At 37.6% G+C, this 21466-nt stretch overlaps 1 long non-coding RNA gene across 1 annotated transcript; it reads right to left on the bottom strand.

Annotated features, from left to right (window-relative positions):
• Positions 1–486: 486 nt before the first annotated feature.
• Positions 487–17562, bottom strand: LOC111610803. The gene is made up of 3 exons (XR_002753783.1): positions 17394–17562; positions 16265–16388; positions 487–2565 (listed from the first exon to the last, which is right to left on the bottom strand). It is a non-coding gene; the product is annotated as an uncharacterized LOC111610803 (long non-coding RNA).
• Between the last annotated feature and the right edge of the window lie 3904 nt (positions 17563–21466).

Raw genomic sequence — 21466 nt, forward strand, 5'->3', positions numbered from 1 at the left:
TGACATATGTGGATGTATTAGATTTGGGCTCTTTACCAATTGAGTCCGTTTAATCCGCTGACCTTATCAAAAATGTCTAATCTAGTTAAAAATCTCATAATTCTTTTTTAGCAGCTTGTCCATCAAGACCAGAGAATAAGTTGTGAACGTTTAGTCTGTGTTTTTGTATTATTTCCCTTGAAAGGAGCCAAACATGCCTGATGTCCTTTAAACTGGTCTTGATCAACAGTTCTCCTGTCTTTTTTGTTTTATTTTTTTATAAGCGCCTACATTCAGGGAAAAACCCGTTCAAAGTTTCAGAAATGATGATTTCATCGTGTGCACCTGATATAATTCACCTGTGTGATTACAACCATTTTAAGTAGGGAATTTATTACTCAAATTTTTTAATGTTTAGCAAATTCTCAGAACTGAAAAAAATTACCTTAAATATTTGTATGTCCAAATTTTTTTATTAAAAAGGAAACAATTTGACAACGGCGGTTTGGTTTGTTTTCTCACCACTGTACATTTATGTAAAGTTGTGACTGATAGAAAACTCAATTTTTATTAAGTTTTACAAAAAGTTTTCTTCTGTTGTAATCATGTGAAAGTAGTACTTCAATTTCTCTATTTTGTTAAATTTCATACTATTTACCAGTATGTCTAAATATATCGGTAGGCACACTTCTGCTTATCCACCTTTAGCATTTTGCTAACTTTGCTAACATTTAGCGAACTTAGCTTCTCCTAAATCAGGGTGTCAAACTCAATCTGCTTTAGGCCAGAATCAAAAGTTAAAAGGGTCTGTAAAGGGTCAGTTGTGGCCGAATGTGTTGATAAAATTACCCGTTAATAAACTGTTAAAATATTAATAAACAGTTATATCTGAGTCTGATGGGAACTTCCTGAAATTAAATAATGTTAAACACCTTTTTACCTTAATGTAACTTAGCACAGTAGAGATAAAACTACCGATTTGACTAATGAAATAATATTTAAAAACACAACCACAGTTGTGAAGATTTTATTTCTAGAGTCCAGAGGGCCACATGAAAACTTCTAGCAGGCCGGATTTGGCCCGAGGGCCTTGACTTCCACATGTGTGCCCCAAATGAAACTTTCTGGAAAAATGCTAAAGTGCTAATTTACTAGTTTTGTAAACTTTCAGTTGAATAAAGTTCAACATATGTGTTGAACGTTTAATTATTGACTCCAAGAATTCTTCAAGTAGTTAGACGTTTATGCTTTTATTTTGAAATGTGCGCAGCAGTTCCAATTCCTCTCCTCACATTCTCTACTGTTGTCCAAGAAACTTTATTGAGCAAATGGACTCACGTTGCACATGATCTGTCATGTTGGACGGACATGGTTGAATTTAGCAACTTATTGTTAGCATTTGCTTTAGCATTAGCGGAACTAAAGTTTATGATTAGCACTTTGTGGTTAGCACAGCTAGTTTTTCAGTTAGCGTTTGCCACCATTGTGTGTCCTAATTGCATTTTCACAGGCAGTAAAAAATTGATGATTGGTGAGTTTCAAGAACTTTAATACCAATAATTTTGAAGCAGCTTGCTACTTTAGAAAATTTGCATAAAAATACTATACATTTTGTACAATAAAAATAAAGTAGTGCTAAAAGATTCCCGAATTTTCATAGCTTTTATATATTTATGTACTTTTGATTTGAGAGAAAGTTGTTCCTGTTGTAGAGAGAGATGGCAATTAGCTAAAAAAAATTTTGGTAACTGAAAAATCAGCCCATAAAAGAGTGAAATGATTTCAGAAAACATAAAATCTAATTAATTCAAAGATTTATACAGTAGTAGCTATATATTTGTGGAGCTTCAAAAGAGAAAATCAATTGAAATTTGAATCTTCCAACTTGTTAGGATGTGTTGGATAATATAAGCTGAGACCAGAGGTTTGTTAATTTATTTGACGATCTTAAAGGTTTTCTGGTTGGGTTCCATAAAAATAAGCTCCAGTGTATTTTTCTGTTGTTAGGTCATGTTTTTCCGCGGCTCCGTTCTGCCTCGCAGGCCCTCCTACTGAATACTTGTAATTTTGTGGCAGGCTCTGGCACGAAAAGCATTGAAGTGGAAGTTTAAACAGAGAAAGACACAGTATTAGATATCTGCAGCAGAAGGCATCTGCCCAAAAACATCAGCGTCGGCCTTCAGGATCCCACAAGAGATGTGTCCAGACAGGCAGGGAACCGAGCCGCGTCCCTTTCCAGGTATTAGCCAAGCCAGAGGTCAAAGGGAATCCTCAGCCAGATGCTGTGGTTTTGAACGAAGCTACATCCTGGAATTAAATCCGGTGATTCTTGCTGTGACGAAGCTCAGATTTACATTGAGGGTAGAAAAAGTATTTCTTCTGTAAACCACCTGCGTTCAGCCACAAGTTTGACCAACATTTTGTGAATTTTTATTTTTTTTTTACTTCTTCATCCCCCACAGGCGAAGTTTCACTGTGATGCGTTTGGTGGCTGGTGGTAATTTCCTCTGCCTTCTCACTCTGACCTGGAAACAGACATCTTTTGTGCACGTTGTCTTCACTGGAAACCAAGAAGGACAAAAATATCTGGAAAGGAAGCAGAAAAGAGGTGGTTTTTGGATCAGGCTATATCCTGAAACACTATATTGCTATATTAGCTGTTAAGGGAACCCAGAGAGCCCCATATCTCCAGGTCAGGAAACATAAACTTTAACGCGTTGACTAGTTGTTGGACGCTGCTTCCTAACTGCCACTTTGATTTGTCCACGAGACAAGATTTTGATAATAATTACTGCTGGAGATAAGGCATCAAGATTTCACAGCTGATTGCCGATTGTAATTTCCTCCCTAGTGCTTTGGTTGGCCGCTTGCTTGTTGACAAAAGGAGAAACCTTGGAGGACTGGTGAACCAATATGCCTGAGTTGTGCCTTTCTTCCAGGAATTAAGCTTTAAAACTCCCACTGACCTGTTGACAAGTTCAGATCTTGACTGGGTTTATTTTGGAGTTCAGAAAACCGCTCCCATTAAGGCATCTGTTCAAACCCCAAACTGCACTGGAAGACAAAGACTGGGGATGTTCTAATCTAAATTAATGGATTGGACCATTTCAAGTGATTGGTGTTGACGGAACTCGGCTCTCAATCAAAAGTCACATGGTTTTTAAATCAAAGCTTACTCTCGTCAGCCATTTTAACAGGTAAATCCTGGTTTGCATGGGAAGATTTTCCCCTTCCAAAAATCTTAAGGACGCAGAGATTATCATGATGGCTCTAAAGATAATCTTAGGAGATATTCCTGCCGTGTGTTAAGGGTGATCTCGTCCGATTGGAAAGGCGTCTGGACTGCTACGATCTAAAAATTGTGAATATTCAACATGGATTTTGGACATGTTGGCCATACAAACGAGATAGCCTGTTGAATCTGACGGATAGCTAGTCAGAAAATGAGGTGACGGAAACTTGTAAGACAGCTGTCATGGTGGGCCAGAAAGTTTTTTTCCTCGGTTAAAAATAGGCTACAAATCGTCATCATTGCTTCAAAGCCGACGAGTATTTTACACACGTATGTTAAGGACTATGGATTCAACAGTTTTTATTAACTCTGTGAAGCTGTGAGAGCTCTGGTGGAACCAGCTGCACATTTTGTATTGAGTTGACCCAGAATGGACAGAATGGATCAGTGATAGTAATGGACTGTGGTCACATGGTGATACACATATATTAAGTTGTATGTCATCAGCTTAGAGTTTGTGGTACTTCATAATCTGAGTTTGTGGGATCATGTAGCTTTTGAATAAACATGGCTCGAGGACACAGACTTGAGGTACCCCACATCTGATTTTTCTTGTTTATGTCAGAGATTAGAGGCTACTTGTGACAACAAAAACTGGCAGAACACGTCAAACCGGATTATAGAAGTATAAAACCAGATCAAGTGACACTTTGTTAGCTATGAACTGGAAACTGAGACAAAAATTTAACATAAACATTACGTTGTTCTTTGAGTCAATCTTTCAGCTGCAGTATTCAGATAGAATGGTCAAAATTAGGTGTAAATTGCATGAAAGCAGGCATTATATAATCTAATCTAATCTTAATAAGATTACTGATTAGAATAACGGGATATGTAATTCTTATAGGATCTACAAATGACGTTTCCCTAGCCGTATGTTTCATCAGGGTCAACGATGTTCAGCAAAGATCATCTGAAATCGAACCAGTGAAAATTTCAAAGATGGATTTGTGGTCTGGTCCGCTCCCGGACAAGCAGAGAGTCCGCCGTTACAGATGTGTGTTGGATTCCAGGTATTAGCCCTGCAGTACACCGAAGGGAGCAGTGCGGGTTTGGATCGGGTGAAATCAGAACACGATCCATCAACACCAGCCACAAAGAAGCCCAGAGAGCTGCATGGTTGAAGCAGAAGGTAATTTGAGGTGACCGCCGTTTCCACCATGAGGAAGCTGAATGGCCGCCAACATCTGTCATTTACTGAATTCATAAAATTCTGTATTAGCAAAACATAATCCCTCTGAAAATCCCCAAAGCACAAAGCAGAACTGAAGCATTTGAGAGTAGAAACAACGAGTAAAGTTGTTTACTACTGTAAAGCTGTGCAGTAAACACACAAAACAACACTGAGCATTTAGAAGACTCCCAGATTTATTAATGTACAGTTGTTTAAATTGTTTTTAGATGTTTTTATATTCAGTGGGGTATATTTTGTTACAGAATTACTGTAACAAGTTAATTTCTCCACTAAGTTTTTTTCATGAGGCAGCTTTTAAAACTGCAAGAAAACTGTTACGGGACTGAAGGACACCGTTTAAATGTAGAAGATTAGGGAGCTAAATTTTGTTCAAAATGTTTTTGACACTAAAATTAATAATTGCAAACAAAAACTGTATTTGAAACTGCAAAACAATTTTATTACTGGAAATAAAAAGATTTAAAACTGAAAAAGGTTCAAAACTACTTTTTAGATTTGATGTTTTTAATTGTTTCAAATTTGATCTTTTCCCCTTTTAATTTCAAAATATTTTTGTCCTCAATGGAGGACAAAGTTGTCAACCTCAGCAGAAAAGCTATAAATGAAGGAAGATCATGTATCTAAAATGAGAGGCAAACCTGGGTATCATCAGCATATGGCAGTTATAAGATAACTCATTACTACAACTAAAGCGTTTAAGGAAAAACAAACACTGTTTATGTAAATTTGATGGGTTTCCTTAAAACAAAATTCAAAAGATGTTAATGGATCTTAATCAGGACTGCATACGTTTTAAAATCTTTTTTCATTATTGTATATTCAACCAGTGATGCACCAATAAACTGGTCTGTGATCCAAATCAGACAATTTTTGAGGTTTCTTATTGACACCTTTTGGCTTGTAGTTTACAAAACAAACCTACAGAAAAGTTTATAACAATTATCGAAAGGGCAATCCAACAGAAACTGTGATTTATTTTAAAGTTTTGTTTTTGCTGCTCCAACTCGTTGACTTGGCTTGGTGTGAATGTGAAATCTGCTGCTGCTCGTTGTTGTTCCTGTGTTTTATGATTTATGATCTGTATTGTCATCGTTGTATCATTAAATCCAACAACGCTGATGTCTACACACATCTGTTAATGAAATGACTGCATGCGTCAGCGGATGGACGTGGGCCCTCCTTTGTTATCATAGAGAGTAATATTTGTCCTATAGGATGACCTCAGTTTGTTTTGGACGTTGTTGTGTCGGTAAACCCGGTGATTGTTGCTAACCATGTCTGCTTTGTCTGCCGGTTTGTCATTATGAACCAGACAGAGGTATGAAGAGGAGAGCACACGCGTTTGTTAAATTCTGCACATGAATCTGTTATTGTTCTGTATCAGGATGCACAACAATAACTTACACCTAACAGTGAAAAGTAAACAATTTCCATTCGTGGTGATGTGCTAAGTTTTGCCAACTGCTTGCTACTCATTCTGCAGTCTAAAAAACTTTAGTTACAATTTTAAAAGTACGTCTTTATTGTCATATTTTACATCAAATCACTTTTACTCAAACTCTGGTTCGTTTGCGAAGAGCATTCGGTTCTTTGGGTTTTCACACCTGAAGCTCTGGTAGATTTGGGAACAAAATTCAATATTTGTTACATTTTCAGCTGCTGTGGTTCTCTTTCACTGCACTATGTGAAATGATCCAAACCTTTTGAAAAATCTGTTCCCCCTCCTCACCTTTGGGGGCGCTACACCAAGAACCACTGAAGGAAACAACATGAAAACCTCTGAAGAGACACTTGTCGTCTTCCCACCACAATTGCAAAGTCTGGTCCGCCTACAAATCTCAGTTTCAGTTCGCTTAAAGTGAACTCTGGTGTGGTTTGAATTTACATGTGAACGCCAAGTGAACTGGAGGCTGTTCCAGAAGAAGGAAGTGGACTATGGCGCAGGGCATTCTGGGTAATACAACTAAGATAAACGTGCTAGGCTAGCGCTAGCTTGAGAAATCACTTTTGGTTTTTTACAAACTACAAAACAGTAATTTTACAACCGCTAAAATCTGATTCCACTCCAGTTTTGTTTGCATTTCGCAAAGAAGGAAATTGCGTTCATGTCTCCTCCAGAAGTTTTTGTATCGAATCCTTCAGTGGTTCTTGGTGCAGCACCCCCACAGGCGAGGAGGGGAACAGGTTTTTCAAAGGGTTTGGACCATTTGACACAATGCAGTACGAAAGCGAACCGCACCAGCAGAACATGTAGCAAATGTTGCAATTTTGTTCCCAAATGAAACCAAATCTACCAGAACTTCAGGTGTGGAAACAACCTTAGATTTACTGAAATGAAATAATAATTACCAAGCAGGGAAGCCCAAATTTTCAGCCTATATCTGACTTTTTTATTACAGTCTGAATGATCCAGTTACAATATGTTCAGCCCCCCTTAATAAAATACAATTTGTCCCTCTTTCATATATGTTGCTAAATCAGATATCTGATAATTTACTGATTGATAACGTCAGACTTTTATGTCATTGACATGAGACATGCGTCATAATTCTGCCATATCTCATACAAATCTGATGATTTAAGTCTGATTTTAATGAAATGTGTGAACAATATTCACACTATTCTTGTTTTTCTTTTTTTTTCATAAAATTTTTGCAGCATTTCTAAAGTTAGTTTGAAATTCATCTGTTAATTGGATGGAAACAAAGCTAAACATAGTCACTGACTCGAAGCAATCTGATTGGTCTCCTTAAATACAAAACTTTTGAAACTAATTTAAATAATAAGTTGACTTAATGCACTGATTGGATTAATTGGAACGGATGTGTGATTGGACAGAAATTAGTTTTTTTATAAAGTGACTACAGTCAACATGTGAATTGGCGCTTTATGAACAAACTAAATTAAAAAATAGTTGCTGGTTTTGCTGTAACATCTTTAAACTAAGTCTCAAATTTCTTGTTTTAACAAAGCTCAGCAGCTTTAGCAGCTTTTGTTCCAGGTCCAAAACGGAATTGAGGAATAAAGTAAAAATGAAGTTAAAGGGCTTTTAGCACCTCATAACTTCTGATTTTCAAATCTGGCATTGGTGTGTGTGTGTGTGTGTTGTGTCTGTATGGGATGTGGGTCGTCTTTGCTAAATATCATAGCAGAGTGTGAGTGTGATAAAACATCTCTTAGCAGAGCTATGAGATTTCTAACACAAACTCAACATCCCTAATCCATCTGTTACACACAGATATCGACACACACATACCCAGGTTTGACTTTCTCATGTTTCTTTTCCCCAAACGGTGGCACAAATGTATTCACACACATGGCCAGAGTCAGACGCACACACAGCTGGCCCTTTGTCACTTAAGCACAAATTGTATTATGCAGAATCCACTTCCAAAAATTAAATACTCACATGTGCACATGCACCCACAAGCAAACCACAGGATGATAATTTGAAAAATACAAAACCAGAAAAATCTTCTCTGCAAGGGATTGATTTTTTTTCATCTTTAATCCTCTTTGTTTCATTTTTCTTTTTGTTGCTTTTTTTCCTCAGCAGTGGTAATTAAAAACACCTGAATCGACTTCTCTTCTCTCCTCTGTGTCTCCTAAATCACATCGTCACAAGGCCTGGATCCGTACGCGCTCTGAAACAATGCTGAAGCTCTCTGCGCAGCAGCAGTTTTTCATTTGGAGAAGATGATGAGAAAAGTGTTTAATTCTGGGTTGTGTCCTTGGTTTCGGGCCTGTTTTGTGTAGCAGGCTTTGGGGCTCAGTGAGGTAACTTCAGGTTTAACTCTGGGTTTATATTAGCCTTTTATCAGATCTTACTTGGAAATGTACAAAGTAAGTGTATTTGTATGCTTAACTACATAACTACGGGTGGGCTGTGGTGGCGCAGGGGTTAAGCACATCACTTCCCACATATGGAGGCCTTAGTCCTCAACGCGGCCGTCGCAGGTTCAATTCCCGGCCTGCTAACCTTTGCTGCATGTCTTCCCCTTCTCTCATTACCCACTTTCCTGTCAATTAACTATCAAATAAAGGCCAATACAACCTTTTAAATAACTACAAATAGAACAAGTGTACTGTGTTCTATAGTTTTTATTTTTCTTAAATTTGACAGTTTTGTTTTATTTATGTCACTTCCTGGAGTATTTTGACTTGTTGGTTGTTATTTGTTTGTTTTCATCTAGGAAATACAGTGATTGGATGAAAACAATCTGCTGTCATCCGTGGCTCATTTACATATGCTTTAAGTTATGAGCAAAATAACTTAAGAGATATAATTTCTTTGGCCTTCTTGGTGTTCCGTACATAAACAAACAAATGCTCAACACCATCAATTATTGTTTGTTTACATAGATACAACATACTTTGCCCTGGCTACTTCTCAATGAGGCATAACTGTTAGTCAGTGTCGCACTAACTGCTTCACAATGTCAACCTCACAGTTACTCAGAGCCAAGCTAACCACCACAAAAAGAAGCTAACAGGCTAACCTGTGAGAACAGCTAACTACTCAAAATAAAACACATTCGTTACTCAGAAACAAGCTAAAATCAGTTGAAAACGAAGCTAAGCGTTTGAGAGTCAAACTGGAGCTGCTTGTTGTCAAACTAGCAACTTTTTAAAGTTTCAGCTTGCAGCTACTCAACTCTTGTCCTTTTGGCCAAATTGCATACCAGCATTCTGAGTCACCATAAGTCATTTATTAGTTGAGCTGTTTCAGGTGAGAGATATGCTAGATCTGATGGTGGAAAATAATACTGTGCTGAAAAAGTTACATCCTGTGAAACGTTTGATTCTAGAATGATCCAGGTAGCTATGGCAACCGCTAACGCTTAGCACGCTAATAGTTAATATGGTACTGCTCTGATTAGCTTAGCTTCTAACTCATTCTGCAAACTAAAATCACTCTGCTTAATGCAAGAGACTGACTGCAAATTCATAAACTCTACTAAAAAAACAATAATTTTTGCTGAAATTACCTACAGCAATAATCTTTAACAAAAAAAAAATAAATTTGTAATTAGTTAGCTTCCTATTTGCTTCATGTTTATGTCTGCTGTGTAGATTCCAGTTCAGTGATGGAAGGATTTATTCAAATTGAATCTAAAGAACCAGATAAAAAGAAATTAAGTTCAGAAATCTCCATTTGGATAGAAATAAGCCGCCTTCAGAAACCTTTAGACATGTGCAGTAAAACAAAGCTGCAGAATGTAAATAATCATATATATTCTCCCATGGCTTAATGAATACAATCTGCTGACTTCTTTCCCAATATAAATTCATACTATGTTGATATTTGCTGACTCAAATTTCGTAAATGGTTATATAACTGCATATTGTGTTGTTTAGCATCTGCAAACCTTTGGCTGTCCTTCTGAGTCACGCTGGGGAATCCAAGTCACCGGAGGCAGCGATGGAAAGTGTGTTATATCACAACTACTCAGAAACAACCTTGTTTACTTCTGCGTCTCCTTGAAAAGTTGACGTTTCAGCTCTGTGACGAAGGGTTTTCTCAGGACGCACCAAAAAGATGCCGAGGCCCGCTTTTGGCACGCGTTGCCGCTCTGGATGCTTTGACCCCCAGAGAGCTCCAGTCAGGCAGTGACAAACGAGGTTTTGATTGAATTCATCAACAATGTGGGATCTGGATGAAAGATGGTGAGATGGAAGTATGAGAACAGCGGCGGGGAAAGTGAAAAGTGAACGGGGGGGAGCTCAATCTTTGAGGTAACTGGAAACCGAAAGTCGGTAAGCAGAGTAGGAACGTTAAATTCGCCGCTAAAGGGGAAAAAATTTTAAAAACAAATTTTCCGACTTATCTAGTTCATGTTAATTTATGATCCCAACATGACTCACTGATGTCTTATCCCTTAATCATTCACATCTGTGGAATCAACAGTCGTGTGATCATGTCTCTGACCTCTTCGTGACCGTTCCCGTGTGTTGGTGATGCCTTTTGTTTCCAACTGTTCCTGCTTTCATTTCACCATGTTGCGACTGTTCTCCAGCCAACGTCAGGATTGATTCAGTTCAGGAAAGTTTTACTCTATCATATGGATATGAGTGCAGTGTTTTCGTCAGTGATTTAGTGCCGAGTTTAATTTAGATTGGTGTCATCAGCCACCTAAATAAGAAGCAGGTTTTACAGCGCAGAAAATTTGGGTCAAACAAAACTCATCTTTAGTTACTAGATTACTAAACAGACTAGTAATCTGCCTAGTCACAATGCTGTGAAATGTGTTTGACTTGACTGGAATCAATGTCATGGGCTACTTTTTCTCCACCTTGAGAAGGAAGCTTATTTTATCTATAATCTTGCTCTTCCAGTTTTGATCCAGACCATATAGGCCAGGGGTGTCAAACTCCAGTCCTCGAGGGCCGGTGTCCTGCAACTTTTAGATGTGCCTCTGCTGCACCACACCTGAACAGAATAATTAGGTCATTAGCAAGGCTCTGGAGAACTGATCTACACAAGGAGGAGGCAATTAAGTCATTTCATTCCAGTGTTTTGTACCTGTGGCACATCTAAAAACTGCAGGACACCGGCCCTTGAGGACTGGAGTTTGACACCCCTGATATAGGCCAAGGTTGGAACATAGACAAACTGATAATCCAAGGGCTTTTCTTTTTGACCCAACAATTTTCAAAGTTCCTCCAGTTTTTCTGCTCTCGCGAGGATTCACGCTAAATTAGCAGATCCACACATTTGTTCAAGTTAATGTGTAATTATGAGTTTAATGCAAATTTTTTTGTTGCAAAAATTGTGAAAAACATTGGGTTCAAGTGACTGATTGAATTACGTCATTTCACCAACTGCCTGGTGTTTGTGGGGACCAACTTTTCGCTACTGCGGTTTGCAAAAACAGACAACGTAATGATTCGGCTCATAAAGACCAAAATATCAAAACACACTGACCTCCGGCGGCATGTTGCCACTAACAGTTGTGGGTTTTTTTTTTTACCTATAAACACATGGTGTACCCTTGCCATAGGTGTTTTACACTGCCCCCTACAGTCTAGAAGGATATAGGCTACAGCAGGGACTAGCCACAGAGTGAAAATGCTTCAAATGTTGTTGGTCTGATTACGTTCGTCTATTTACATGCACCAAGCATAAGCCAAGTTCAACTCCCACCTGCAGGGTTAGGGGTTAGGGTTAACCACAAAATCTGTGAAGAAGAAAGGAAATGAGGCCTTAAAGTTACACAAGACACCCTCCTCTTCATTACTACACTTTTAGACACCATCTAAGAAGATAACCTTATTGGAAACAAGCTTGACTTTGTGTGGAGAATGTGGGAAGCTGTTGCTTTGGTTACACAAGGACCAGATAGCCCCTAAAAGCATTCCTGGCAACCCCAACAAAACGCCTCGGGGGACACTAAGCCTTCTCCAGACCAACAAACACATGTGGACTAAACAATCACACTCCCATGACCCCATCAGCAGTTTGCAGATTTGCCGTTCCACAGTCAAAATGAAAGCCTTTTTGCACCTAATCAGTTTGAAATGTAAGAGTCGGGGAGTCCTTTCCAACAATTGAGGTGTGATCCTTCAATAGTTATAAGAAACTTTGAAGTCTATTTGTCAAGTAGAACCCGGAGAGTTCATTTGGTTGGCTCCACTTCTCTTCTTGCAATTACAAATGGAGTACCACAGGGCTTAGTTCTCTGTCCACTTTTATTTTCTATTTACATAAATAATTTGTGTGATGATTTGTTAAATACTTATCATTTTTACTCAGATGACTTAGTAATCTACTCCTTTACTTCTTCTCTTTACAGTTTGCTGTAAAGAAAAACTCTCTTTACAAGTTTAACCTTCAATGTAGGTCAAACTTGTTTGCATACTCTGAAGTTGGCTCTGAATAAGACGAAACCAGTGGATTTCTTGCACTCTTGAAGACTATCAGAGATATTGCTTACCACTTCTCTAGGTGTACAAATTGAGTTTGTCACTAATTATCAATACCTTGGTTGTATTTTGGATAAAGAGCTTTCTTTTTAAAAAGCACATAGTAAATTTGTTATGAACACAGAATGAAGATTGAGTTTTATCAATGGATCCTAGAAGAACCTCGATATCACTGCTAGACTATGGAGATGTTATATATGAATGCGTCATCCAAACGTCTTCAATCCTTGAATACTGTCTATCATTATGCCTTAAGGTTTGTAACAGCCACATCTGTCTGCCACTCCACAGGTGTCGCCCCAACCCTCCATGCACCATTAAGGAAACATGTCAACCACAACCACATGCTGCCTCCCCTACCACTATATCCACCTCATTACCAGGTGGTGATCCATTGGTAGCTCTGGCCGACTCTTCAACAAAACGCCGCAGGCTTTCTTCAGGTCATTGACCCGTTAGTCCAAGGTGGCCTGGTACACTAATGAGCCACCTTGTGCCTGAACATGATGTCCGTTGTGGAAAAAAGTCAAACCTGCTGGAACAAGATAGTTGTTTAAACTCCTATATGGGTAAGTAATTTTGTATTTAAAGTAAAATATTTTAGTAAGTATTTTCCCTCAAAGCAGATGCATTTTACTTTCCCATCGTGTCTCACTTCCTGCCTCACTCATGACATTCCCATCAAATTGCTGCATAGATCCAAATGGGCTAGAGGAATGATCTAGAGTCAACACACAGGTTCAGTCAATACAAAACTAGTGATCAGGTCTGAAATCTGGGTGATGAACTCTTTAATTTAGTTCTGTACATCTTCTGGTCAAGATTTCCCAACGCCATGTGTTTCGGACTCTGTGCTATTCCTACATGGAATCCATATTTTCTGGATTAGTTTCTCTTGTTTACTCTAACGCTGTTAGCTAGCATGACAAATCTTGGTTGTTTATTTCTCTCCAATCCAGTGCCTAACATGTACAAACGTGTCCCATCACCGTTCTGTTTTAGTTCCAGTGCGACCAGACGTTTGAAGTTATTCTCCCAACATGCTCTTCTAGCTGTTCAGCCACGCAAATAAAGAGGCTTTGTGTTCGCTGTTAGAAAATAAAAGTTTCCTGCAGCTAAAATGGAAACCTTTAAAGTGGGAATATACATGTTGGCTGGAAGTCCTGCTTTCATCTACACATGAAAGCAAAGAAACGAGGATCTGGCACTTCTGGGAGGTAGCTGAAACCATGTTTTACTGATCTTTTGAACATTTCCAAATCCTAGTACAATTTGTCTCGCAGTAGACCATTTGATGAGTCAATCATAGCATAACCACAAATGGATTTCCATCTCTTTTAAGGGTGTAATTTCTTCCCCATTCCTTAGAAAGCATCGACGAAGATGTCAAGAACGTCCATCCCTGTTAGAAACACTGACCACAAGAGGTCTGTGTCTGGATGGCAAGCAGGAGATATTTTTGTTTTTTTCCCCTTCTTATTATGAGATGGGAATTAAAAATTCTGTTTGAAGAATAATCTGTCATTTCTTTGTGAGATTTTGAGACATTAGAAGATTTGTTTGCTGGAGTTTGGTCTGTTGACAGACAGACGGCTATTTTAAAAATAACACTTCAGAGGACACAAAGCTTTCATCGTCATCTTTCTGTCTTCAATAGAGCCACATGCTTTCTAATGCAGGCAAGTATTTCAGGATGACCCTCAATCCTGGAAGTACAACTTCACTTATGTAGGCCAAAAATGTTGGGGTTTTGCTCAGTTTTGGCTTCTTTTTCACCAGAAAAGCTCCTTTAAATTAGTTGGCCAGTGGCACAAGTATGACTTTTTTTGGGGATAGCCCATGAACTTTCATTAAAGCTGTAATATTATCCTGCTTTATCCATCACAGAACCAGTTTTGATGTGTTTGGCATCATTGTCTTGCTGGAACACCCAACGGTAATGAAGTTTGACTCAAAGAAGATGCCGTCCAAAGACAAGAACCTTGCACCAAAATTTTTTGGATGAAATGAACAGATTAGAGAACACAAGAAATAATTTTAGAAACTCAAGAAAAAGAACGACCTAATGACAATACTGGACAACAGTGAACGGAAATAATGAATAATTTAAATGGAAATAATAAAGAAACAAACACAAAACAGCTACACAACATGCTGATTCAGCTCTAACTTTGGAAACCATCAACTCTTCTTTAATATTTTATATTCTGCCTTGGCCATTTATGCTTAAATGGAGCGAATCACGTTAAGATAGTTCTATGTGCTACACAAAAATGCTCACACCATTTTTGCACAAAATCATTCTTAGTTGATTAAATGTTAAACTGGTCAGTTCTTCCTATACTGAGCTCTTTTCAATATTAGCTGTTTTTAGACGCCTTGTCACTTTAAATCCAAATAAGCTGCTAGCCACGCCCCCCAACTCACGTTTACACTCACACAAGAAAACAGATGCACAACTCTACTTGTGCACAATTTCATAAAACTGCAGTAAGTGGTTTCTGGATGAGAAGTCTACAACAAAACACTTGTCTTGTCCAGCAGCCATTGCACAGCGTATACAGCGGTAAAACCAGCTGACCAAACGTGATGGAACTCAGCGTGGGTTGCTGGGTAACGGGGTTGGTCTTCACTGCTGTTGCTAGGTAACGCTACAGTGCCTGTCAAGTGTGACTCAACATATGGCTGGATGTTTTTTAAGCAGTTGAGGCTTAAATGGAAGTACTAAAATGTTCAAAAATGAAACTAAAAGACCTGCTAGATCTCCAATGGTTGCTAGGTGATGGGTGGAACTCTGCTGGGGTTGCTAGGTGACGGGCAAAACTCTGCTGGGGTTGCTTGGTAACGGCGCAGCGCCCGTTGAATGATTCAATTATTGGGAGGTTTTTGAAACGACTCACTTTCCAGATAACAAAAAGCATTGAATTATAGCCAAACAACACCCTGGAGGTTTTGTTAAGCCCTTTGGTATTTTTAGAAGCACTTGAGACTAAAGTAAATTTGTAACAATTTACAAACAAAATGTAAATTTAAATTTTGCAGACTAGAGAAGCAGAAACGTTTTCCCCACAAAGTTTGGGCTTTTTGGATTCATCTTTTTTTCAGAAAGTAAAAGAGCGATTTCTATCTTGTCCTGTTTCCTAAAGCCTTCAGACTAAATATGATTGAACTCTTTTTTTTAAATAATTGCATGAATACGAAAATGAAAATGGAACAGAAAAGGTTCCCAGATTCCAGTGATACTTGTGCTGTGCCATTAGTCCTACTCAGCCGTGTCTGTTTTCTTGTTTTCTCAGCTTCTTGTTGGTGGGACTCTTGGCAAGCCGCTTCCTGCGCATCAAATGTGTTTCAGGTCGTCTCCAAACTCTCCGCATTATGTCACATCATTCATAGGGATGCGCGGAGGCTCAAAGGAAACTGGAAACGGGCCACTGGATCTGGTCGGCAACGAGTTGGCGCCTGTTAAAAGCAGCATGTCTGAAGGCACCTTAAGAGTGACGAATCATGCTGGCGTCTCGTCTCTGCAGCGCTGCAGCTACAGAAATGCTGGGTTTAAACTCTGGGGGCTACAATGATGAAACACTGAGATGTTTCAAGTCTAAAACAGGAGACATACAAGAAAATACGACCGTCTTTAATGATCTCTCAAGTGGGTCTATAAAAATGTATCTACTGCTGATAAAAAGCCAGATGTTTCTGATGCAGAAAATAGAGCAGGAACAGTTATTTCCATCTTTAATGTAGCGTATTTACTGCACAATTCAACTGAAAAACAAACAAGAATCCACTGGATGGCACATTTCCTCTAATGCGCTAACAGTGGAGAAAATCCTTAGCACTTTAGCTAACTTTGAAAACATTTAGCTTCAACTTACCTTCCTCCTCAGAGCCGCAGTTTCCTCTGTTAAACTGCCCCTCTATTAACCCTTCAATGTTGTTAAAGGGTTAATAGAGGAGCCATGTTGTGATGAAGCTCCGCCTCCAGAAAGAGCAGGAGTTCTTAAAGAAGCAGAGGCCCAATTTCAAGATGTTAAGTCAGGAAGTATTTAACATCACTTTTGAGGCATATTTGATATATATATCTATATATCTATATCTATATATCTATAGATATAGATATATATATAGGTTAACTTCACCACAGACTCAGGTTTGCTGTATTTATTCTAACAAAAGAGGAAATCAAGTTAACATCAGTCCAGCAGATTTTACTCCTTATTTATTGAACATTAAAACAGTAGCAATAAACAAACTACAAAGCAATATCTCCCAATGAGCAGTTGATGGCAGTTAGCAGTTTTAAAATTAAACAGTTAATAAGCACAATATTAATAATGATAACAGTTAAAAACATTCACAAAGCTTGGCAGAATTACACGCGAAACACTGTACATGGTTAAATTTGTCTAGATAGAATATAATATTTGTAAATAAAACCAATATTATATGACTGTTGCTGACGGCAACAGAAAAAAAGGGGAGGGGCTGTCAGTTATGGGTTGCTATGGCAACCACCAACTGCCAGGAGCGGCGTAACTGATACACCAATAAATGTCTGGAGAGGCAACGTCTTCACTAACAGAAGAATAAATAAACAGATTTAGCCAACCTCACATCTTTAATATTGTTAAAATACAACATTATTAGCTCTTTAGCTAACAAGTAATTTTCCTGCTGGGATGAATAAAGTACTTCTATTCTATTAGCCTATATGTTGCATTTTTATAACAATTGAAGACAACATTGTTACTTGATTTTGCTATAAAATGGTTCCAGGTGCCTGGAAAACACACATTACTGTCCATTTAAAACCCTAATCTTAACCCCAGGAACAAAATAACATGTAAATTATAATATCAAAATTAAAGTGGCAGATATAATTTGAACTTAAGTTAAAGCTTTAGCATGCTTTTGCTAAATAGTGTTGGTGTAGCGGTAAACTAATGTTTATGATTAGTTTTTTATATTTCTTTTACATAAAGTTGGGTTTTGTTGGACGTTTACCTCTAAAAGGTTTCCCTTCAGCTGCAGTCTGAACAAACAGCCCGTCGTCCTCCTCCAGATGCCTTTTCTCCTCGTTCAGCCTTTAATTTCATCTCTGATTGCTGTGGAAAAACTCTGAACAGCTCAAAGACGCTGCGACTCTTTGAAACGAACCGCAGTCATGTCTGTCTCTGCGCCGGGACTCAGAAACAAATGGAACGTACATTGTTTTCAAACCGGCCGCTTCCCACAAACATGGCCCCCTCTGAGCGCATGTGTGTGTGTGTGTGTGTGTGTGTGTGTGTGTGTGTGTGTGTGTGTCTGTGTGTGTGTGTGTGTGCGTGCACGCGCTCAGATCTGTTGATGTTTACTTGTTTCCCATCAAAATACAGGCATGGCATGAAACTGGGTTCGTTGGGGAAGCTGATTGAAGTGTTCACTGTAAAAAAAAAAAAGCAAAACAACAATTGCTTAGTCAACTTGAGTTTAGTTGCCTTGTTGCTTCAACTTTAACTGTCAACTTCAAAACACTTAATACCTGTTGCTTCAACTTCAGTTAAGTTGATTTAACTGTCTTTACCAAATACATTAAACTTAAAATGATTAGTTAAGAGAATTTTGTATAATTAAGTTTTTACATACATCAAGTTGACTTCAAATCAAATCATTTCTAAATTAAGTAAACTTTAACTTTTAGTATAAATTATTATTATTTAAATTTTCAAAATTCCCACACAAAAACTTTCCCCAAATAAAAACAAAAATTCCTTTCTAACCTTTGAAAATGCCTCCCTTCAAACAAATGTTAGGAAAAAATAACAAAAAGAAGTTTAATTGTATTAGTTTTTTATTAGAATTTAGTTTTATTTCATTGTGACTTTTTGTTTATCTAATTCAGTCTGTTTTAATTAGTTTAATTAGTATATATTTATTTTAGTTTTTATGAATTATGGAAGCATTTTTCTTTCTGTGATTACTTGTAGTTGCAGAATTTAAAGTAATTAAAGTATTGTACTATGGTTATACATCAGTTGCGTAAAAAATATTCAACAGTTGCTGCCATTTTGTGGACTAGCGTAAATGGATTATTGTTTATTGACAATAATATAAAATAAATAATATATTTCGGCTGCTGACCACAAGTCAAGAAAGCTAGAAATTTGGCCAACAAAATAGAAAACAACTGTTGACTTAAAACATTCAAAAAAATGTCTGTTTTTCTTTTAGTAAGGCGACAGTCTGAAGCCCTTTTTATGTTTTGGATCTTTAATGATAAACAGATTTTATAAAAAATTTTATTTTTGAGCTGGTTAAATAAATAAAAAAATGATTTTCATTTTTAATTTAGTGAATCTTCTGGCCTGTCAGCACCTTAAATCTACCAGTTTTGGCCCCCGGGGTGAAAGTTTTCCCTAAATTCTCTGATTCTCTTTAAGTTTTTATGTTTTTTGTTTCTGCTTCAGTCTGAAGAAGCAGCCATTTTCCCTCCGCCGGTTCACTGACTGCTGAAGCAACAGTTTAATCGTTTTTTTGGCTCATTTTGTGTTTTAAAACCTGGAGCCAGTCTCTCTCTTCCTGCATCCAATATGTTTACGTTATTATTGTTTATTTGAGTTCATAAGTCAAAGCTCAGAGTATTTATTTGTTGATTTGGCTCAGAGCTGGTGATGCTAATGTGGTTTTGGTTTAAATGTTTATCTAGTAGGAAAAATGTGAGCCAACATCAACTTCAGCGCTGACATACCAAAGGAAACCGAGCGGCTCCGTTTCTGAACGGATACAAAAACATGGAAACTGAAATAATGAAGCAGCAGATGAGGATAATTATTCCCGTTATCCTTTGCTGAGGGATTTCTGCCCGGTGGCGTGAAGTTGGTGTTCAGCACCCTGGACAGCGGCTCACACTGCCTGAAAGTTTCTCAGTTTTTACCTTCAGATTTAAACATCTGACCTAAAATCACAAAACTGTTCAATTAACCATCTGGAAACTCAATTTCTACATTCTGGCCAGTTCATTTTGAGTTTCCACACGGTTTGGGCCAAAAGCTCAAAATGAATCGCAAGCCAGAAACTCAACTCAGAACCGCACAGCATTCTGGGAGATGTAGGCAGAAGAAACATTTTAGCCGCTTAACTAAGCCTGTTGCAATTAATCAATTAATTGCATCATAAATAAAAATGAGATTAGTAATTTCTATTCTGTCGTTTAATATTTTTTTGAAGGGCAATTTTGTTTACAAGAACATGATCATCCATTTTATTTATGGCTTTGGTTGTGTTTTCTTGTGGATATTTGAAATGTCTTCCAGTTCCAGTTTAACGTGTTCTGTCCAAAATTATTGCTCAAATATAGGAATGAACCATAAACCATTTATGAAAAATGATTCATTTCTAATATATTACTTAAGTGTTAAGTAATATATTAGAGATTAATCATTTTTAATATGTGGTTCATTTTTAATATCTTACTAAATAAGTAAGATATTACTGAAAAACAACAGTATTATTGATTATTCTGATAATTTCTAGTAAAATTTATCGTCCAGCAAAATTAGTTTTTATGACATGCTCCACCTCTCACTGCTAGCTAATCTATAGATTGGTGGAATCAACTAACTAACTCACTCTTAGGTTACCTAGCAACTCACTCATTCTTTGGTTACCTAGCAACGACCTGCTAAATAACTGCCACAGCTGCAGTTTAAGGTTCCACCACTGTCCCTCATAACTGCTTAAAAATAATCAGTTATGCATTTTGTGGCCTCTGACCTTTTACTGTGTGACCTTTTACTTGTAAATGTTAAACTTTTGTTTATGAAAGAAAGCCTAAAAACGTTTTGGTATTTTGATGATTTACTGACGATTATCTCTCAACAATGACTATTTGCTTAACTAATATGTTGTTTATTGCAAAGCAGTGGGAAAAAATACAAAAAATGTTAGATATTTCAACAACAAAAAAAAATTAAAATGATATGGTCCCCAAAGCAGAATTTATCCTTTAATTTTTATAACAAACATGAGCACAAATATCCAGCAACATGAACAGTGTGCATTTTTTTAAAGAAAAGACTTTTTTGTGTTAGTTCTGTAATAATTTACATTCAAAAGTTCCTGTTTGTTTACCTAGAATGCTGCATGTATTTATTGTTAAGAATGTAAAAAAAAAAACCAAAAAAAAACACGAATTTTAGTTTTTTTATTTAAATAAAATTATGTGGCCCACAAGCAGAATTTAAATAATTAGTGTTAGGAAAAGTACAGTGTTTACACTTCAATAACAATGGTTTTTTTTTAACTTTCATTTTAATTTTTATAGCAAACATGAACTCAAATATCCAGCAAGGTAATATATCTATATATATATATATAAGAGCCTACAATGATTTACAGATAATTTTCCCTTAAAATGTCTATTTGTTTAACTAAAATGCTGCATACATTCATGGTTGAGCATGTTAAAAAAATCCCCCTCATCTTTTACCATCAATATTTTTTTGCTTTTGTTGTTTAAAGTCCCAATATGGCCTCAAAGCCAAAGTCTGTCTGTGTTTCTGCGTCGTGCTGGGATATGGCCCATCGGCTCCCCGGCTCTTTAGAGCACATTGTGACTTTCGTCTTTCTTCTGGTAATAAACAACAGCCCCGCTCTTTGTTGTTGCTTCTTTACTTCATTTCTCTCTCCCCCTATCACTTCTTCCCTCTCTTTTCCATCGTAATTAGCTCCCCTCCAGACCGACTTCAAACCCTGCGGTCGGAGCAGCGCATACCGCAGCGAGGAAGACGAGTGGAGAGGGAAAGAAAGACGGCATTGTTTCTCCGTAAAGGCAGATAAGGGCCCAATAACCGGAGGGCAAGTGGAGTCAAAATAGTCCCTGTGAGTGCGTGATGGCGGCGATAAAGAAACAGTTTTCCCTCAACAATTTAGATGCTAATGGGTTGATAGGGGAGGCTGAATGGCAGAGCCAAGACTCAAACCTTTTGGATTTCTGTTGGTTTTATTCCAATTTTTTCTTCCCAGATATTTACCATTGTATTCAAACTGTTTTAACCCGTTTGGATTTAACTCTTTAGATCGAATTCGTGTAGAAATTC

Source organism: Xiphophorus maculatus, chromosome 14, assembly GCF_002775205.1.
Source record: "Xiphophorus maculatus strain JP 163 A chromosome 14, X_maculatus-5.0-male, whole genome shotgun sequence".
In the NCBI taxonomy this organism is placed as follows: Eukaryota; Metazoa; Chordata; class Actinopteri; order Cyprinodontiformes; family Poeciliidae; genus Xiphophorus; species Xiphophorus maculatus.